We start from the raw sequence: 20,600 nt of genomic DNA on the forward strand, positions 1-20,600 counted from the left end.
AATCCTCTAAATGCGCACCTTGCGCTGATTTTTGTTTTCTTTGCCATGTGTGGATTCATCTGGTGTGCAATACTCAGCATAAATGTCGTCAGGGATTTCAAACGCAGTGTTTGTCTCTGGCCTCTTTCCTTCCTTTTGAGGTCTTTTACCATCAGCCATTTTCTTCACTTGACGATTTTGAACAATTGGTGTTTCTCAGGAAGTATGCAATTTATCTTCGAGGACCGCTGTAAATGAGTTAAGTTGATGAGAACCTAGTGATTCAGCAGCTGACATTTTGTACCTGTGAACAGAGTATAGGTGCGAAGAATTTGGAGAGGTCATATGCGTTCTCAGAAAATTTTCAAATGAATCAAGTTTGAGGAATTTGACCATGGGAGTCTTGAGGAATTTCACTAAGCATTCTTGACTTAGGTTCCAGAGTTGTATAGATTTGACAATCCACACAACTTAGGAATCTTGAAGAAAAACATAGCTTAGAGAAACAAATCAAGAGCAGATGCAACTGGGTGTTTAAGGATAGGGAAGTTGAATAATAAACACCTTTTGAAGATTTTGTGGAAATCATGAGAATCAAAGTAGGGCAGTAAAATTAGATTTTAATTACCCTTAACGAAGAACACGACGAACTGGGAGTGGAAGTGGAGAGGTTCGTCAGTTCAGATCTCCCACGCCCTAACTTGGCAGTGGGAGACAGCTACGGCGGCGGTGGAGTGAAGATTTCCGGGGCCGGCGCGAGTACGACGGCGACGAGGTCGACGCAATGAAGCTCTTCCTCACTGGCGACGATGGAGTGTAGCGGCGGCGCTAGGTCTGAGAGCTCAAGCGAGGAGAGGTCGAGCGGAGCAAATGAGGTATGACGAAGGGAGGGGGTATTTATAGCCACGGTGAAAAACTGCTCGTCCGACGAATTTGGACAAACATGCCCCTGCCCTTGCCATCCTAGCGACATGTGTCACCCACGTACAGAGAGGTGGGGATCGTGATAGATCGTGGGTGAGTAGTTTAATCTTATCGTGGGATGTGGAACGGTTTGAGCGGCAAAAGCCGAAAATTCAGATATGAAAATTTTAACGTTTCGTTCGCAAATTCTTCAGCTGACAAGGACACAGTGAAGATTTTGAATGGGTTTCAAATAGAACGCACATGAAGAATTTGTGAACAGACTGGGCTGAGTCTAGCACAGAGGGGGAGCGGATCCGATCACATTCACTTAGAAAAAAAATCAACTTGAAGAATTAGCAATAAGTGAATGTTGTTGAGGACATGAAAAACTTAAATATATATAGGGTAGCACTATTCTGATCCTGGCAGAATAGTTATTTGGATCACAGCGCGCCCTATATAGGAGCTGATCTGATATTCCCGAGCTCCCGAACCCAGTGGAACGAAGAAGAAAACACGACCGCCGGTCCCCCACCCCCCGCACTCCAACTCCTCGGCGCCCCCACCCACCAGGCACCAGCCCCCGGAACCGCCGCCGCCGTCACCTGTAACCTCGCGCGCGCACCCTGCGAGCCGGGATCTGTCCGCCCTAGCATCCACCCATCGCCTCCGCCCGCTGCTCCCCGTCGACCTCCGCGCGTTGCCACCCCACCTTCTCGGCCATCCCCTCCGTGCGCCGCCGCCCCACCTCACCTTCCCCGAGCAACGCCGCTGCCCTCCCTACCTTCCCCGTGTGATTCCGCCGCCCTACCCGGCCCCCAACCGGCGCTGCAACCCCGGCGCCGCCTGGCCCCCACCCGCCCCAACTGGCGAGGCCGCCGTCGCCTTGCCCCAACCGGCACCGCCGCCGCAGCCCCTCCCCAACCTTGCGCATCGCCAACGGCCGCACCACATCTCCAATGTCGGAGGACAGCACACTCCTTCACCTCCTCCGTCGACGGACGCCACCGACCACCGGCTCTCACAGCGCCTCACTCCTGCGGCATGTCTCCAGGTGCAGCAACATCAGCATTCCTTTCTCGCGACTGTTTTATTTTCTGAATTTTTGCTAGTACGGACACCCACAGAGGCAGAGAAGCACCTCTGAATCTGAAGTTTACATGAAACTGAACTTCTACCTCTTTGTCACAGGAGGGGTCATCGGAGTCCTTAATCACTTGCACTACTTTCTTTTAGCATCTTGTCCATGGAGTCAAGGCGCTGTGTGGTGTGCAATCTCGTTTCTGGATGGGGCACAGAAATCTCGCTTTTTGCTCCTGTAGCAGAAATCTCGCTTCCCTGCTGCTGTTATGACCATGTATTGTTTCAAAATGACCTTTTGTCTGAAGTTCGGTAGTATCTGTTGGTGCAAAAAAGGTGCTTCGGTTTCATGGGTCCTTCAAAAATGAATGGGAAAAGGAGTTTTCTTCTCCAAAATGCATCACTGCTCTGAAGTGCTAATTCTTCTTGTGTGCTTCTATCGAGGCTTGTGTTTCATGGAGAGAGAGACATAGAAATTGTGGAAGTCATTAATGTTTCCTTTCTGTGTATGTACTTCAGAAACATTTTGTGTGAGATAAAAAGGGTAATGACACATTTTTTGAGAGATACAGAGTGCTTTGGGATCCAATGTTTTTCTACACAAAATAGTGCATTTGTGTCTCGCCAATGTAGCTGGCAACACATACTTTGTACAATAAAAACATTAGTTTCATGTGAAAAGTTCAAATATAAAATAAGGACAAGTTCACGTATAGTAAAATGAATGCAAATAAAAAATGTAGTGAGCCATGTGTTGTTGATATTTTTTTAAACAAAAATTAAAATTAAAATAACAAAGGTGTTTGATGTTTTAACAAAGGTACTTGTGGCATATTATTTGTTATAACTGCGTCTGCTCTGCTTGTTTCTTCCCAACATCTCCTTGGTTGCTGTAATGTTGCTTCGTTTTGGTTGTAAAATATATGCGGTCTATTGTTTGTTATATGTTTGAAAGATAGTGCAAATCCGGGTGGGGGTGTTCCTTACATTTGTATGTTCTCGACATAGTTGAAGCTTCATAGAAATTTTTCCTTTTCAAATGTCAGAAGTTCACTTGTGCAAAAAAGGTTCCTTAACCTCATTTACAGGAGAAAGTACACATAAATCCTAAGGTTCAAAATTTTAAACTACAATTGTTTGTGTCTGAAAGAACAAGTGCATGCAAGTTCAGAATTGGTAAAAATAGAATAAACATCAACACTAAGGAAACCTTCAAAAAAAGTTTGTTGAACCCCCCCCCCCCCTATTTTGAAAGTTAGCGCTAAAAAATCCCTGAAGTTCAAATAAGTTTAAATTAAAATAATAGACAACAACTCATATTTACAAAAAGAAGGATGTTCCATTTAAAAAAAATAAAAAAGGAGCCTCAAATTACAAAAGGCGAGCAGTTCAATGTTAATATAACAATAAGATTTTTCTCGTGTCTAAAACTGAAACCAATAATAATTTTGATGGATTTAAAGCCTAGAGGTTCAAATTTAAAAATACAAAGAAGTTCAATGTTTATTAGAAACCGTAAGAAGATCAAATTAAAAAAAGCATCTCAAACAATTTCATATAAAAAGGGATTATCTCTATTAAAAAAACTTAGAAGTTTATTTTTAAAATACGGAATAGGTCGATGTTTATTAAGAAACTAGGATTTTTCCGTTACTAAAAGATATAACACCAAGTCCAAATTGAAAAAAACAAGAATTTCAATTTTTAAAAATAGAATAGTTTAATGTATATGAAAAACCCAAATTTTCCTTGTTAGTAAATAATAAAAGAAGAAGTTCAATTTCAAAAAGTGGAGCGGTTTGATATTTATTACAAAAACTCAAATTTTTCCCGTTACTAACAAAACGATTCTCCTGCCTGTAGTTGTTATGCATCTACTATAGAAAAAATACATCGACCGTAGAAGTTCACATATAGCTGGGAAGGAACAACTATAGCTCTCTGTGTGCACATGTTGTGTTTGGAGAGGCACGATTTTGATTTTGATTTTGGGCTTGGATGTACAAGGTGTATGATGAAGGTGAGACAACTAAGTGAAGTCCATTTGTACATGCCAAATTCAGTGAGCCGTATGAAAGGGAATAAGAACGTTTGTTTATTTGGCCCCCATTTGTACATCGAGTTATCTAATTTCTTGTTTTGTATTGTTTCATGAAGTTCAATAGTATGCATTGATGCAAAAAATGTGCTTTTAGTATGTTGGTTTAATGTAAAAAAACTATAAAAAAGTGAAGCCCCGAACAAGTTCAAAAACTATGACACAGAGACGTCCAAAACAGTGAGAAGTTCAACTACTACACGAAATGTGTTTCAAATGAGAATAAAAAAGTTAGAGCGGTTCAATGTCTATAAAAACTCAGATTTTTTACGTTACTAAAGAGAAGCAGAGAGAAGTTCAAATTGATAAGAGCCAGAAGTTCACGTACTACATGGTGTGAATTTTGTATTAAAAAATGAAAAAGAAAATTCTAAAAAAATTGTTGCTAGAAGTTCAAGTGCTCTACCCGAGAAAGTTCAAAAATTCTTGTGAGAGAGGTTGAACAAGAATACGTGACAGAAGTTCAAGGTGAAAACAGCGGGAAGTTTAACTACTTCATTTCATAAGAGAATAAAAGAATACAAAACTAAAAGCCTAAAAGGTTTGTTGCAAGAAGTTCACGTGCTCCACCCTGCACGATTCTAAAATTATATTTACGAGATTTCCGTCATTCATTTACATGATGTTTTAAAAAGCAGAAAACAACGTTGTTTTGCCATTTTAAAAACTACTCTCAAACAGCAACGAATTTGTAACACATGTCTACATGAAAAAATTAATGCGATTCATAAGCTTTCCACCGGGTATATTATGTGCCACATTTCGATGAACGGTTTAAAATTTTCATGTATACCATTTAAAACACGTTTTGATGTATTCAAAAATTTCTTACCCATTGAAAGAAGTTCATAGTGAAAACAACAAGAAGTTCAAGTACTGCAAGGAATGCATTTCTGGTGAGAATAAAAGTATAGAAAAATAAAAGCTTAAAAGGTTTGTCGAAAGAAGTTCAAGTGCCCTATCCGGAGAAGTTCAAAAATTCTTGTGAGAGAGGTTCACCTTGTATTTCCATGTTTGATTTTTTCCGTATAAAAATCAAATACAATTCTTTACTCAAAATATAAAAAGGCGAAGTTCAAATTGAAATAACAGAGAAGTTCGGAGTTTATTAAAACCTAGGATTTACCTGTTCAAAAAATAAAAATAAAACACAACGCCATTTTTTGCACTTTTAAAAACAACTCATAAACGAAAAAATGGTTGCTAGAAGTTCAAGTGCTCGGCGAGGAAAAGTTCAAAAAATTCTTGTGAGAGAGGTTCACCATGTATTTTAATGTCCAAAATACATTAAAAATGTGTTGTTTTTGTGTTTTAAAATAATTCTCTCAAACCAGAGAGAAGTTCAAAGTGATAATTAACAACAGGAAGTTCACGTACTACATGGTGTGTATTTCATATAAGAAAAATACAATAAACTGAAAAAGAGTGAAGTTCAAACAGACATGCCCGAGAAGTTCAACTACTTCACGCAGTGCAAAAAACAGCACGTCAAAAACAAAGTGAAGTTCAAACAGACATGCCCAAGAAGTTCAACTACTTCACGCAGTGCATTTCCATTCACGATGAAGGCAGAAATCATGATCTCATCATTTTCTAATTTACTTCAAAATGGCAGGAATATCATTTGTGTAAGTTCAAGTCCTCGGTCGGAGAAAGTTAAAAAAATATTGTGAGAGATGTTTGTACAAAAAGAATATCATTTGTGTAACACTGACGAAATGGATGAGCAAAATTACAAACGAAAATATTTCACAGAAGTTCAACGGGAAAATAGCAGGAAGTTCACCAAGTATACTGAATGAATTTCAGATGAAAAACTTTTAAAATCATCGCGAGTATGAAAAAATCATCAACACGGGAAAGTTGAGTGTTTACAACAGATTTCTATCGGTATATCACTTGCTCAATTCCGGTGAGTGGATGGAGAGCTACAAGCAAAAAAAGCACATGAAAAAACAGAGTGGGAGTTCAAGTAGACATGCCGAGAAGTTCAAGTTCTTCACGCGGTGCATTTTCGACGAATCTGTTTCGCGGTAAAGGCAAAACGAATGATCTCGCCATTTTCGAAATTAATTTAAAACGGCTAGGAATCAGAAAAAATCATCAACATGAGTAAGTTTCGCATTTTCCGTAGCTTTTAGCGGTATATTATTTGCGCCATTCTGATAAAGTTTGTAGAAATTATGGCGAAAATACATTTTTAGCCATTTTCAAATTGACTTAAACTTGTAAGGAATTGGGAGAAACAATATATACCAAAAAGTTTTGCATTTCCTCAGGCTTTCGAACGCCATATCATTTGCTCCATTCGGACGTACGGTTAAAAAATTAGCTCAAAAATACGAACTCGGTGGAACTTGTATCGTTTCCTAAATTACTTTTAAACCGTTCAAAATTAGAAAAACCATTTTAACATGAAAAAGTAGCGCATTTTCATAAGCATTCCAACGCCATATCATTTGCCTCAATTGGATTTGAAGGAAATATGCCCTAGAGGCAATAATAAAGTTGTTATTTATATTTCCTTATATCATGATAAATGTTTATTATTCATGCTAGAATTGTATTAACCGGAAACTTAGTACATGTGTGAATATATAGACAAACAAAGTGTCACTAGTATGCCTCTACTTGACTAGCTCGTTAATCAAAGATGGTTAAGTTTCCTAGCCATAGACAAGATTTGTCATTTGATGAACAGGATCACATCATTAGAGAATGATGTGATTGACTTGACCCATCCGTTAGCTTAGCACGATGATCGTTTAGTTCGTTTCTATTGCTTTCTTCATAACTTATATATGTTCCTATGACTATGAGATTATGCAACTCCCGAATACCGGAGGAACACTTAGTGTGCTATCAAACGTGAAAACGTAACTGGGTGATTATAAAGATGCTCTACAGGTGTCTCCGATGGTGTTTGTTGAGTTGGCATAGATCGAGATTAGGATTTGTCACTCCGATTGTCGAAGAGGTATCTCTGGGCCCTCTTGGTAATGCACATCACTATAAGCCTTGCAAGCAATGTGACTAATGAGTTAGCGGGATGATGCATTACGGAATGAGTAAAGAGACTTGCCGGTAACGAGATTGAACTAGGTATTGAGATACCAACGATCGAATCTCGGGCAAGTAACATACCGATGACAAAGGGAACAACGTATGTTGTTATGCGGTTTGACCGATAAAGATCTTCGTAGAATATGTAGGAACCAATATGAGCATCCAGGTTCCGCTATTGGTTATTGACCGGAAGTGAGTCTCGGTCATATCTACATAGTTCTCGAACCCGTAGGGTCCGCACGCTTAACGTTCGGTGACGATCGGTATTATGAGTTTATGTGTTTTGATGTACCGAAGGTTGTTCGGAGTTTCGGATGTGATCACGGACATGACGAGGAGTCTCGAAATGGTCGAGACATAAAGTTCGATATATTGGAAGGCTATGTTTGGACATCGGAATGGTTCCGGGTGAGTTCGGGCATTTACCGGAGTACCGGGGAGTTACCGGAACCCCCCGGGGAGTCAATGGGCCTTATTGGGCCTTAGTGGGAGAGAGGAGGAGGCGGCCAAGGTGGGGGCGCCCCCCAAGCCCAATCCGAATTGGGAGGGGGCCGGCCCCCCTTTCCTTCTCTCCCTCTCCTTCTTCCTTCTTCTCCTACTCCTTCTAGGGAAAGGGGGAAACCTACTCCTACTCGGAGTAGGACTCCCCCCTTGGGCGCGCCATGAGAGGGCCGGCCCTCCCCTCCTCCACTCCTTTATATACGGGGAAAGGGGGCACCCCATAGACACACAAGTTGATTGTTTAGCCGTGTGCGGTGCCCCCCTCCACAGATTTCCACCTCGGTCATACCGTTGCAGTGCTTAGGCGAAGCCCTGCGCCGGTAGCTTCATCATCACCGTCACCACGCCGTCGTGCTGACAGAACTCTCCCTCGACCTCAGCTGGATCTAGAGTTCGTAAGACGTCACCGAGCTGAACGTGTGCAGATCGCGGAGGTGTCGTACCTTTGGTGCTAGGATCGGTCGGATCATGAAGACGTACGACTACATCAACCGCATTGTCATAACGCTTCCACTTACGGTCTACGAGGGTACGTGGACAACACTCTTCCCTCTCGTTGCTATGCATCACCTAGATGGATCTTGCATGTGCGTAGGATTTTTTTTGAAATTACTGTGTTCCCCAACAGTGGCATCTGAGCCAGGTCTATGCGTAGATGTTATATGCACGAGTAGAACACAAAGAGTTCTGGGCGCTAATAGTCATACTGCTTAGCAGCATGTCATACTTTGATTTGGCAGTATTGTTGGATGAAGCGGCTCAGACCAACATTACGCGTACGCTTACGCGAGTCTGGTTCTACCGACGTGCTTCGCACACAGGTGGCTAGTGGGTGTTTGTTTCTCCAACTTTAGTTGAATCAAGTGTGCTACGCCCGGTCCTTGATGAAGGTTAAAACAACATACTTGACAAAAAATCGTTGTGGTTTTGATGAGTAGGTAAGAACGGTTCTTTCTCAGCCCATAGCAGGGACGTAAAACTTGCAACAACAAAGTAGAGGATGTCTAACTTGTTTTTGCAGGGCATGTTGTGATGTGATATGGTCAAGACATGATGCTAAATTTAATTATATGAGATGATCATGTTTTGTAACAGAGTTGTCGGCAACTGGCTGGAGCCATATGGTTGTCGCTTTATTGTATGCAATGCAATCGCCCTGTAATTGTTTTTACTTTATCACTAAGCGGTAGCGATAGTCGTAGAAGCAATAGTTGGCGAGACAACAAAGATGCTTCGATGGAGATCAAGGTGTCAAGCGACGGTGCTTTGGAGATGGAGATCAAAGGCACAAGATGATGTTGGCCATATCATATCACTTATATTGATTGCATGTGATGTTTATCCTTTATGCATCTTATTTTGCTTAGTTCGGCGGTAGCATTATAAGATGATCTCTCACTAAATTTCAAGGTATAAGTGTTCTCCCTGAGTATGCACCGTTGCGACAGTTCGTCGTGCCGAGACACCACATGATGATCGGGTGTGATAAGCTCTATGTTCACATACAACGGGTGCAAGCCAGTTTTGCACATGCAGAATACTCGGGTTAAACTTGACGAGCCTACCATATGCAGATATGTCCTCGGAACACTGGGACCGAAAGGTCGAGCGTGAATCATATAGTAGATATGATCAACATAGTGATCTTCACCATTGAAAACTACTCCATCTCACGTGATGATCGGACAGGGTATAGTTGATATGGATCACGTGATAACTTAGATGATTAGAGGGATGTTTATCTAAGTGGGAGTTCTTAAGTAATATGATTAATTGAACTTCAATTTATCATGAACTTAGTACCTGATAGTATTTTGCATGTCTATGTTGTTGTAGATAGATGGCCCGTGTTGTTGTTCCGTTGAATTTTAATGTGTTCCTAGAGAAAGCTAAGTTGAAAGATGATGGTAGCAATTACACGGACTGGGTCCGTAACCTGAGGATTATCCTCATTGCTACACAGAAGAATTACGTCCTGGAAGCACCGCTAGGTGACAAACCCGCTGCAGGAGCAACGCCAGATGTTATGAACATCTGGCAGAGCAAAGCTGATGACTACTCGATAGTTTAGTGTGCCATGCTTCACGGCTTAGAACCGGGACTTCAACGACGTTTTGAACGTCATGGAGCATATGAGATGTTCCAGGAGTTGAAGTTAATATTTCAAGCAAATGCCCGGATTGAGAGATATGAAGTCTCCAATAAGTTCTATAGCTGCAAAATGGAGGAGAATAGTTTTGTCAGTGAACATATACTCAAAATGTCTGGGTACCACAACCACTTGACTCAACTGGGAGTTAATCTTCCTGATGATAGTGTCATTGACAGAGTTCTTCAATCACTGCTACCAAGCTAAAAGAGCTTTGTGATGAACTATAATATGCAAGGGATGGATAAGATAATTCCCGAGCTCTTCGTAATGCTAAAGGCTGCGGAGGTAGAAATCAAGAAGGATCATCAAGTGTTGATGGTCAACCAGACCACCAGTTTGAAGAAAAAGGGTAAAGGGAAGAAGGGGAACTTAAAAAAGAACGGCAAGCAAGTTGCTGCTCAAGTGAAGAAGCCCAAGTCTCGACCTAAGCCTGAGACTGAGTGCTTCTACTGCAAAGGGACTGGTCACTAGAAGCGGAACTGCCCCAAGTGTTTGGCGGAGAAGAAGGATGACAAAGTGAAAGGTATATTTGATATACTTGCTATTGATGTGTACCTTACTAATGCTCGCAGTAGCGCCTGGGTATTTGATACTAGTTCTGTTGCTAATATTTGCAACTCGAAACAGGGGCTACGGATTAAGCGAAGATTGGCTAAGGACGAGGTGACGATGCGCGTGGGAAATGGTTCCAAAGTCGATGTGATTGCGGTTGGCACGCTAGCTCTACATCTACCTTCGGGATTAGTTTTAGACCTGAATAATTGTTATTTGGTGCCGGCTTTGAGCATGAACATTATATCTGGATCTTGTTTGATGCGAGACGGTTATTCATTTAAATCTGAGAATAATGGTTGTTCTATTTATATGAGTACTATCTTTTATGGTCATGCACCCTTGACGCATGAAGAAACTCCATTCTGATGGACTTTGGAATCACTTGGTACTTGCGAACGATGCCTCATGGGCAAGATGACTAAAACTCCGTTCTCCGGAACAATGGAGCGAGCAACAGACTTGTTGGAAATAATACATACTGATGTATCCGGTCCGATGAGTGTTGATGCTCGCGGCGGGTATCATTATTTTCTTACCTTCACAGATGATTTGAGCAGATATGGGTATATCTACTTGATGAAACATAAGTCTGAAACATTTGAAAAGTTCAAAGAATTTCAGAGTGAAGTGGAAAATCATCGTAACAAGAAAATAAAGTTTCCGCGATCTGATCGTGGAGGAGAATATTTGAGTTACGAGTTTGGTCTTCATTTGAAACAATGCGGAATAGTTTCGCAACTCACGCCACCCAGAACACCACAGCGTAATGGTGTGTCCGAACGCCGTAATCGTACTTTATTAGATACGGTGCAATCTATGATGTCTCTCACTGATTTACCGCTATCGTTTTGGGGTTATGCTTTAGAGACGACTGCATTCATGTTAAATAGGGCACCATCTAAATCCGTTGAGACGGCACCATATGAACTGTGGTTTGGCAAGAAACCCAAGTTGTCGTTTCTTAAAGTTTGGGGCTGCGATGCTTATGTGAAAAAGCTTCAACCTGATAAGCTCGAACCCAAATCGGAGGAATGTGTCTTCATAGGATACCCAAAGGAGAATGTTGGGTACACCTTCTATCACAGATCCGAAGGCAAGATATTCGTTACTAAGAATGGATCCTTTCTAGAGAAGGAGTTCTCTCGAAAGAAGTGAGTGGGAGGAAAGTAGAACTTGACGAGGTAATTGTACATACTTCCTTATTGGAAAGTAGTTCATCACAGAAATCAGTTCTAGTGATTCCTACACCAGTAAGTGAGGAAGCTAATGATGATAATCATGAAACTTCTAATCAAGTTACTACCAAACCTCGTAGGTCAACCAGAGTAAGATCCGCACCAGAGTGGTACGGTAATCCTGTTCTGGAGGTCCTGTTACTTGACCATGACAAACCTACGAACTATGAGGAAGTGATGATGAGCCCAGATTCCACAAAATGGCTTGAGGCCATGAAATCTGAGATGGGATCCATGTACGAGAACAAAGTGTGGACTCTGGTTGACTTGACCGATGATCGGCAAGCCATAGAGAATAAATGGATCTTCAAGAAGAAGACTGACGCTGATGGTAATGTTACTGTCTACAAAGCTCGACTTGTTGCGAAAGGTTTTCGGCAAGTTCAAGGAGTTGACTACGATGAGACCTTCTCACCCGTAGCGATGCTAAAGTCCATTCGAATCATGTTAGAAATTGCCGCATTTTATGATTATGAAATTTGGCAAATGGATGTCAAAACTGCATTCCTTAATGGATATCTTAAAGAAGAGTTGTATATGATGCAACCAGAAGGTTTTTTCGATCCAAAAGGTGCTAACAAAGTGTGCAAGCTGCAGCGATCCATTTATGGACTGGTGCAAGCCTCTCAGAGTTGGAATATACGCTTTGATAGTGTGATCAAAGCATATGGTTTTATACAGACTTTTGGAGAAGCCTGTATTTACAAGAAAGTGAGTGGGAGCTCTGTAGCATTTCTGATATTATATGTGGATGACATATTGTTGATCAGAAATGATACTAAATTTCTGAACAGCATAAAAGGATACTTGAATAAGAATTTTTCAATGAAAGACCTCGGTGAAACTGCTTATATATTGGGCATCAAGATCTATAGAGATAGATCAAGTCGCTTAATTGGACTTTCACAAAGCACATACCTTGATAAAGTTTTGAAGAAGTTCAAAATGGATCAAGCAAAGAAAGGGTTGTGGCCTGTGTTACAAGGTGTGAAGTTGAGTCAGACTCAATGCCCGACCACTGCAGAAGATAGAGAGAAAATGAAAGTCATTCCCTATTCTTCAACCATAGGTTCTATCATGTATGCAATGTTGTGTACCAGACCTGATGTGTGCCTTGCTATTAGTTTAGCAGGAAGGTACCAAAGTAATCCAGGAGTGGATCACTAGACAGCGATCAAGAACATCCTGAAATACCTAAAAAGGACTAAGGATATGTTTCTCATTTATGGAGGTGACAAAGAGCTCGTCGTAAACGGTTACATCGATGCAAGCTTTGGTACTGATCCGGATGACTCTAAGTCACAAACCGGATACGTATTTTTATTGAATGGTGGAGCTGTCAGTTGGTGCAGTTCCAAGCAGAGCGTTGTGGCGGGATCTATGTGTGAAGCGGAGTACATAGCTGCTTCGGAAGCGGCAAATGAAGGAGTCTGGATGAAGGAGTTTATATCCGATCTAGGTGTCATACCTAGTGCATCGGGTCCAATGAAAATCTTTTGTGACAATACTGGTACAATTGCCTTGGCAAAGGAATCCAGATTTCACAAGAGAACCAAGCACATCAAGAGACGCTTCAATTCCATCCGCGACCAAGTCAAGGAGGGAGACATAGAGATTTGCAAGACACATACGGATCTGAATGTTGCAGACCCGTTGACTAAGCCTCTCTCACGAGCAAAACTGATCAGCACCAAGACTCCATGGGTGTTAGAATCATTACAATGTAATCTAGATTATTGACTCTAGTGCAAGTGGGAGACTAAAGGAAATATGCCCTAGAGGCAATAATAAAGTTGTTATTTATATTTCCTTATATCATGATAAATGTTTATTATTCATGCTAGAATTGTATTAACCGGAAACTTAGTACATGTGTGAATATATAGACAAACAGAGTGTCACTAGTATGCCTCTACTTGACTAGCTCGTTAATCAAAGATGGTTAAGTTTCCTAGCCATAGACAAGAGTTGTCATTTGATGAACGGGATCACATCATTAGAGAATGATGTGATTGACTTGACCCATTCGTTAGCTTAGCACAATGATCGTTTAGTTTGTTGCTATTGCTTTCTTGATAACTTATACATGTTCCTATGACTATGAGATTATGCAACTCCCGAATACCGGAGGAACACTTAGTGTGCTATCAAACGTCACAACGTAATTGGGTGATTATAAAGATGCTCTATAGGTGTCTCCGATGGTGTTTGTTGAGTTGGCATAGATCGAGATTAGGATTTGTCACTCTGATTGTCGGAGAGGTATCTCTGGGCCCTCTCGGTAATGCACATCACTATAAGCCATGCAAGCAATGTGACTAATGAGTTAGTTGCGGGATGATGCATTACGGAACGAGTAAATAGACTTGCTGGTAACGAGATTGAACTAGGTATTGAGATACCGACGATTGAATCTCGGGCAAGTAACATACCGATGACAAAGGGAACAACGTATGTTGTTATGCGGTTTGACCGATAAAGATCTTCATAGAATATGTAGGAGCCAATATGAACATCCAGGTTCCGCTATTGGTTATTGACCAAAAGTGAGTCTCGGTCATGTCTACATAGTTCTCGAACCCGTATGTTCCGCACGCTTAACGTTCGGTGACGATCGGTATTATGAGTTTGTGTATTTTGATGCACCGAAGGTTGTTCGGAGTTCCGGATGTGATCACGGACATGACGAGGAGTCTCGAAATGGTCGAGACATAAAGACCGATATATTGGAAGGCTATGTTTATACATCGGAATGGTTCCGTGTGAGTTCGGGCATTTACCGGAGTACCGGGGGGGTTACCGGAACCCCCCGGGGAGTCAATGGGCCTTATTGGGGCTTAGTGGGAGAGAGGAGGAGGCGGCCAAGGTAGGGGCGCCCCCCAAGCCCAATCCGAATTGGGAGGGGGCCCGGCCCCCCTTTCCTTCTCTCCCTCTCCCTCTTCCTTCTTCTCCTACTCCTACTAGGGAAAGGGGGAAACCTACTCCTACTAGGAGTAGGACTCCCCCCCTTGGGCATGCCATGAGAGGGACGACCCTCGCCTCCTCTACTCCTTTGTATATGGGCAAAGGGGGCACCCCATAGACACACAAGTTGATTGTTTAGCCGTGGGTGGTGCCCCCTCCACAGATTTCCACCTCGGTCATATCGTTGCAGTGCTTAGGCGAAGCCCTGTGCCGGTAGCTTCATCATCTCCATCACGACGCCGTCGTGCTGACGGAACTCTCCCTCGACCTCAGCTGGATCTAGAGTTCGTGGGACGTCACCAAGCTGAACGTGTGCAGATCGTGGAGGTGCCGTACCTTCGGTGCTAGGATCGGTCGGATCATGAAGACGTACGACTACATCAACCGTGTTGTCATAACGCTTCCGCTTACAGTCTACGAGGATACATGCACAACACTCTCCTGTCTCATTGCTATGCATCACCTAGATGGATCTTGCGTGTGCGTAGGAACTTTTTTGAAATTACTGCGTTCCCCAACAGGATTAGCCGTTTAGAAAGGACATCAAAAATACGAACTTGGCTGTTCGGTCTGCAAAATTCTATGATTTTCCAAATTACTCTTTATCCATAATGAACTAGAGAAAACTTTCAACATGTGGAAGGAGCGGTTTTGCAGCAGCTTTCCAATGCCATATTATTTGCCTCATTCCGATAAACGGTTTAGAAATGCGATTGAAAATATGATTCACGTTTTTCGTGTGAAGAAAAAACGGTTTTCAAAACTGCTCTTAAACCGCTTACATTTTGCCAAAAATTTAACTTGGGTCATGATACTTGTGTCCATAGCTTTCCAATGGTATATAGCAAGCCCCATTTGGGTAATATTTGCAGAAGTTCAACCTAGCACTGGGGGAAGTTCAACGTACTACTGCCTGGGCAGGTCAGGTTGTGATCAGAATAATATTCTCATCCCATGATCAGAATAGTGTTTATGTGTGTGTGTGTGTGTGTATAGTCAATGAATAACATCAGTCGAAAAGGTGAAGACTTTGCAAAGTTGAAGAATTTGACCAATTGAGGAATTTGAAAATTCGAAGAATTTGCAAAATGATGAAGAACTCAATTTTGAAGATTTTCAACTTTTGTTGGTGGCGTGACCCACCGTATAAGAATGATGATTTCAGACGCTGCGTACAATTGTCGTAGGGCTATGAGAATCAAATTATTCATTAATTTCTTCACACTCAGAGGGTTAGTCTTTATTGATTGAAGAAAAATGTTACTTCGTGTGTTGCACATCTAAGTCATCAATTTTGCATAAGTGTAGGATGGGTGTCCTTTCGAAGAACATTCGAAGATTCTAAGATATTTAGCTCACACCGCAACTTGCTAAATCTCTTCTCATCCAAGGGCTTTGTGAAGATATCCGCTAGCTGTTCTTGCCGCCCTTCAACACATGATCACGAAGAAAAAGATGACGAACCTGGATGTGCTTAGTCTTCGAGTGCTGAACTGGGTTATGAGCAATTTTGATGGCACTCTTGTTGTCGCAGTAGAGTGGCACGTTCTTCATGTTGATGTTGTAGTCCTTGAGGGTTTGCTTCATCCATAGCAATTGAGCACAACAAGAACCAGCAGGAATGTACTCAGCTTCAGCAGTAGACAGTGATACGCAGTTCTGCTTCTTTGAGGACCAACATACCAAGGATCATCCGAGGAAATGGCATGTGCCTGATGTTGACTTACGATCCACTCGATCACCAGCATAGTCAGAGTTAGAATATCCAAATGAGATCAAAAGCCGAGTCCTTGGGATACCATAGTCCAAGTGTTGGAGTGTGAGCTAGATATCGAAGAATATGTTTCACAGCCTTATGGTGTGATTCCTTCGGTGTAGCTTGAAAACGGGCACACATGCAAACACTAAGCATAATATCTGGCCTAGATGCACATAGATAAAATAAAGAGCCAATCATGCAGCGGTATACCTTTTGATCAAAGTCTTTACCATTTTCATCAGTGCATAGATGGCCATTTGTGGGCATAGGGATTTTGACGCCTTTGCAATCTTGCATGCCAAATTTCCTCAACACATCCTTGGGGTATTTCTCTTGTGATATGAAGATACCGTTGCGTTGTTGACGAATTTGAAGACCTAAGAAGAATTTCAATTCTCCCATCATGGACATTTGATATTCCTCACACATCATATAGGCAAATTCGTCACTGTAACGTTGGTTAGTGCAGCCAAACATAATATCATCAACATATGTTTGGCACACGAATAATTCATCATCATAGGTTTTGGTGAAAAGAGTTGGGTCGAGTGAACCGGGTTTGAAGCCTTTCTTCATGAGGAATTCCTTCAAAGTATCATACCACGCCCGAGGGGCCTGCTTGAGGCCATAGAGGGCCTTATTGAGTCTGAAGACTTTGTCAGGGTGCTTAGGATCTTCAAAACCTGGTGGTTGAGCAACATATACTTCTTCCTCAAGCTTACCATTGAGGAATGCACTTTTCAGATCCATTTGATACAAGATGATACTATGATGGTTAGCATAACCAAGCAATATGTGAATAGCCTCAAGTCTAGCAATAGGTGCAAAAGTTTCATCGAAATCAATTCCTTCAACCTGTGTGTAGCCTTGAGCTATAAGACGAGCCTTATTCCTCACCAGAAGGCCATTTTCATCTTGCTTGTTGAGGTAGATCCATTTGGTACCGATGATATTGCGCTTGCGTGGGTCTGGTCGCTTGACAAGTTCCCAGACATTGTTGAGCTCGAATTGATGTAATTCCTCTTACATCGCTTGAATCCACTCAGGCTCCAGAAATGCCTCATCAACTTTGGTGGGCTCTGTGATAGAGACAAAAGCAAAGTGCCCACAAAAGTTAGACAAATGTGAAGCTCTTGAGCGTGTGAGAGGACCTGGTGCGTTGATGTCATCGATGATTTTCTCAATTTGCACTTCATTTGCAACGCGAGGATGAGCAGGTTGAAGACGTTGATTGGGCTCAGCTTTTCTTCAGAGCCATTTTCCTCAGATGCACCAACATGATTTTCTTCCCGTTCTGGAATGACTTCTTTAGCAGATTCCTTAGTGGGTATGACATCCTCAGTAGCCTCGAACTTGATGGATTCCTTGGGAGACATTTCATCTAGAACGGGAGGTAGGTACTCTCTTTGTGAGAAATTAGTTTCATCGAACCGCACACCTACAGTTTCAACAACCTTTTGCTGAAAGGTGTTGAAGACTCTCTGGTGTGCGAGTCCTTTCCGTAACCAAGCATAAAACCCTGATGTGCTTTCGGTGCAAATTTAGAATTGTGATGAGGATCTCTAATCCAACATTTAGCACCGAAGACTTTGAAATAACTCACATTGGGTTTCTTGTCTATGAGGAGTTCATATGAGGTCTTTTTGAAGAATTTGTGAAGATATACCCTGTTGATGATGTGGCACGCAGTATCAATAGCCTCAGGCCAGAAGTGACGAGGCGTCTTGTATTCATCAAGCATAGCGCATGCCATCTCAATGAAAGTCATGTTCTTGCGCTCCACGACGCCATTCTGCTGAGGAGTATAAGGGGCAGATAACTCGTGAGTAATACCAAGTTCATCAAGATAGTCCTCAAGACCAGTATTCTTGAACTCGGTCCCATTGTCACTCCGGATATGCTTGATCTTCACACCGAAATTCGTCGAGGCCCTTGAGGAAAATCGTTTGAAGACATCCTGCACTTCAGTTTTGTAAGTGATGATATGCACCCATGAGGTTTTGGGATACTTCTCAGGTTTCCAGTAGGTCCCATCAGCATTGAGTTTCCTCCCAAAGGTAATACCCTCTTTCCTAGGGTTTCTGTTGAGGATCTGTTTTCTAAGCACATCACAAAGAGCCTGATGCCCTTTGAGGCTTTTGTACATGCCTGTCACATACAATTCCTTCAACCCTACATTGTCAGTGACACTTGTGGTATCCTCAGATGAGGAATTTGTGACCACACAGACAACTGAAGAATTTGCAGCAATAGAAGCATTTGAACTTTCAGGTGAAGAATTAGTAGATTCACATTCAATGCATTTCAAACATGGTGGAATGAATTCATCTTGCGCGAAACTGGTCTATTGAGCAAGCAATGAATCATTTTCCTTCTGAAGATCTTCATAGCTCACCCTTAGCTTCTCAAGATCTTGCTTTATTTGAAGAAATTCATAAGAAAGCTTCTCATGGTCGGCCAAGAGAGTGTTATGATGACTCTGAAGGTTATCAAACTTAAACTGAAGTCTCTGAAGATTTTCAGTCAGAGTTTGAGTTCGATCCATTTCCTCACCCAATAGGTCATCGCTTTTGTCTAGCAGATTTTGAACCTTTTCAAAAGCCTTTTGTTGTTTGACGGCAATCTTAGCAAGTTTGGAATAGCTAGGTATGAGATTTTCATCAGATTCATCCTCACTTGATTCAGAGGAGGGATATTTGAGTACCTTGGCACCTTTTGCCATGAAGCAATAGGTGGGAGCATAGTCATCGTCGCCGTCGTCAGCGGTGTTGGGGAAGTCATTTTCCTCAGTGTTGAAGATGGACTTGCTAACGAAAGCTATAGCGCGGGCTAGGCTCGCCACACCAGAGTCTGACTCCTCTGATTCCTCCTCTTCCTCATTTTCCTCAGATTCACCTTCAGAGTCCATTTCCTTGCCAATAAATGCCTGAGCCTTTTTGGAACTGCTCTTCTTGTGAGCTGAAGACTTTGAAGATTTTGGTGATGAGGACATTGAAGATTTTTTTCTTCTTCTTCGAGTCATCAGAACTATCATCCTTGTACTTCTTCTTATTTGATACTTTCGCCCACTGAGGACAATCAGTAATGTAGTGGCCAGGTTTCTTGCATTTGTGGCAAGTCCTCATCTTGTAATCGCGGGATGAGGAATATGATCTCATGTCATCATTTCTTGAAGATTTTCAAAAGCGACCACATCTTGAGAACTTCTGGAATTTCCTCACGAGCATTGCTAGCTCCGGGCTTAGTTCTTCAGGATCACCAAGGCTGCTATCAGAATCTTCTCCGTCGGATTCGGAAACTGCCTTGGCCTTCAGTGCATGTGATCTTCCATAGCTTGCTTCGTTGAGGTCTCTCTTCTCAGCAAGTTGGAACTCATGAATATTTAGCCTCTCAGGATATCATCAGGATCAAGTGACTTGTAGTCTCCACGTTCTTGAATCATCAATGCAAGTGTGTCGAATGAGGAATCAAGCGATCTCAGCAATTTCTTCACCACCTCATGGTCGGTGATGTCAGTGGCACCAAGTGGTTGAAGCTCATTTGAGATGTCAGTGAGGCGATCAAAGGTTTGCTGAACATTTTCGTTGTCGAGTATTTTGAAGCGGTTGAAGATATTACGAAGAACGTCAGCTCGTGAGTCACGTTGAGTTGAGACTCCTTCGTTGACCTTGGACAGCCTATCCCAGATAAGCTTTGTTGTCTCCAAAGCACCCACTCTGCCGTACTATCCTTTGCTTAGATGGCCACATATGATATTCTTCACTTGAGAGTCAAGTTGCTTGAATCTCTTCACATCAGCAGTGTTCACGGAAGGAGTGATGGAGGGAACGCCATTTTCCACAATGTGCCAGAGATCGTTGTCAATTGCCTCAAGATGCATTCGCATCTTATTCTTCCAGTAGGGGTAGTCCGTCCCATCGAAGGTAGGACACCCAGCCGAGACCTTGATCATGCCTGTAGTTGACATAACTAAAGCTCCAGCTGGTTAAACCAAAATCACACAGAACAAGGCAGTACCTTGCTTTGATACCAATTGAAAGTGTGTTATATCGACTAGAGGGGGGTGAATAGGCGATTTTTACAAATTCATCACTGAGGAAATTCAACTTGAGGAATTTCCTAAGTAACGAACTACAAGCAGCGAAATAAGTACTTAGGTGCATGCATAGCAAAGCAGTAGCATAGTCATCATGATGAAATGGCACATACATAGAGCACAGGTAGCGTGTAAACAGGATAAGCAGGCAGAAGACAAGATGACTGAAGAATTAGGATTGAGGAAATTGAGAAAGTCTTCAGTCAAAG

General features: G+C 42.1%; 1 long non-coding RNA gene across 1 annotated transcript; it reads left to right on the plus strand.

Annotated features, from left to right (window-relative positions):
- Positions 1-1,170: 1,170 nt before the first annotated feature.
- LOC120969529 (uncharacterized) lies at positions 1,171-2,532 on the plus strand. The gene is made up of 2 exons (XR_005763814.3): positions 1,171-1,939; positions 2,077-2,532. It is a non-coding gene; the product is annotated as an uncharacterized lncRNA (long non-coding RNA).
- The last annotated feature ends 18,068 nt before the right edge of the window (positions 2,533-20,600 follow it).

Source organism: Aegilops tauschii, chromosome 7, assembly GCF_002575655.3.
Source record: "Aegilops tauschii subsp. strangulata cultivar AL8/78 chromosome 7, Aet v6.0, whole genome shotgun sequence".
NCBI classification, from domain to species: domain Eukaryota; kingdom Viridiplantae; phylum Streptophyta; class Magnoliopsida; order Poales; family Poaceae; genus Aegilops; species Aegilops tauschii.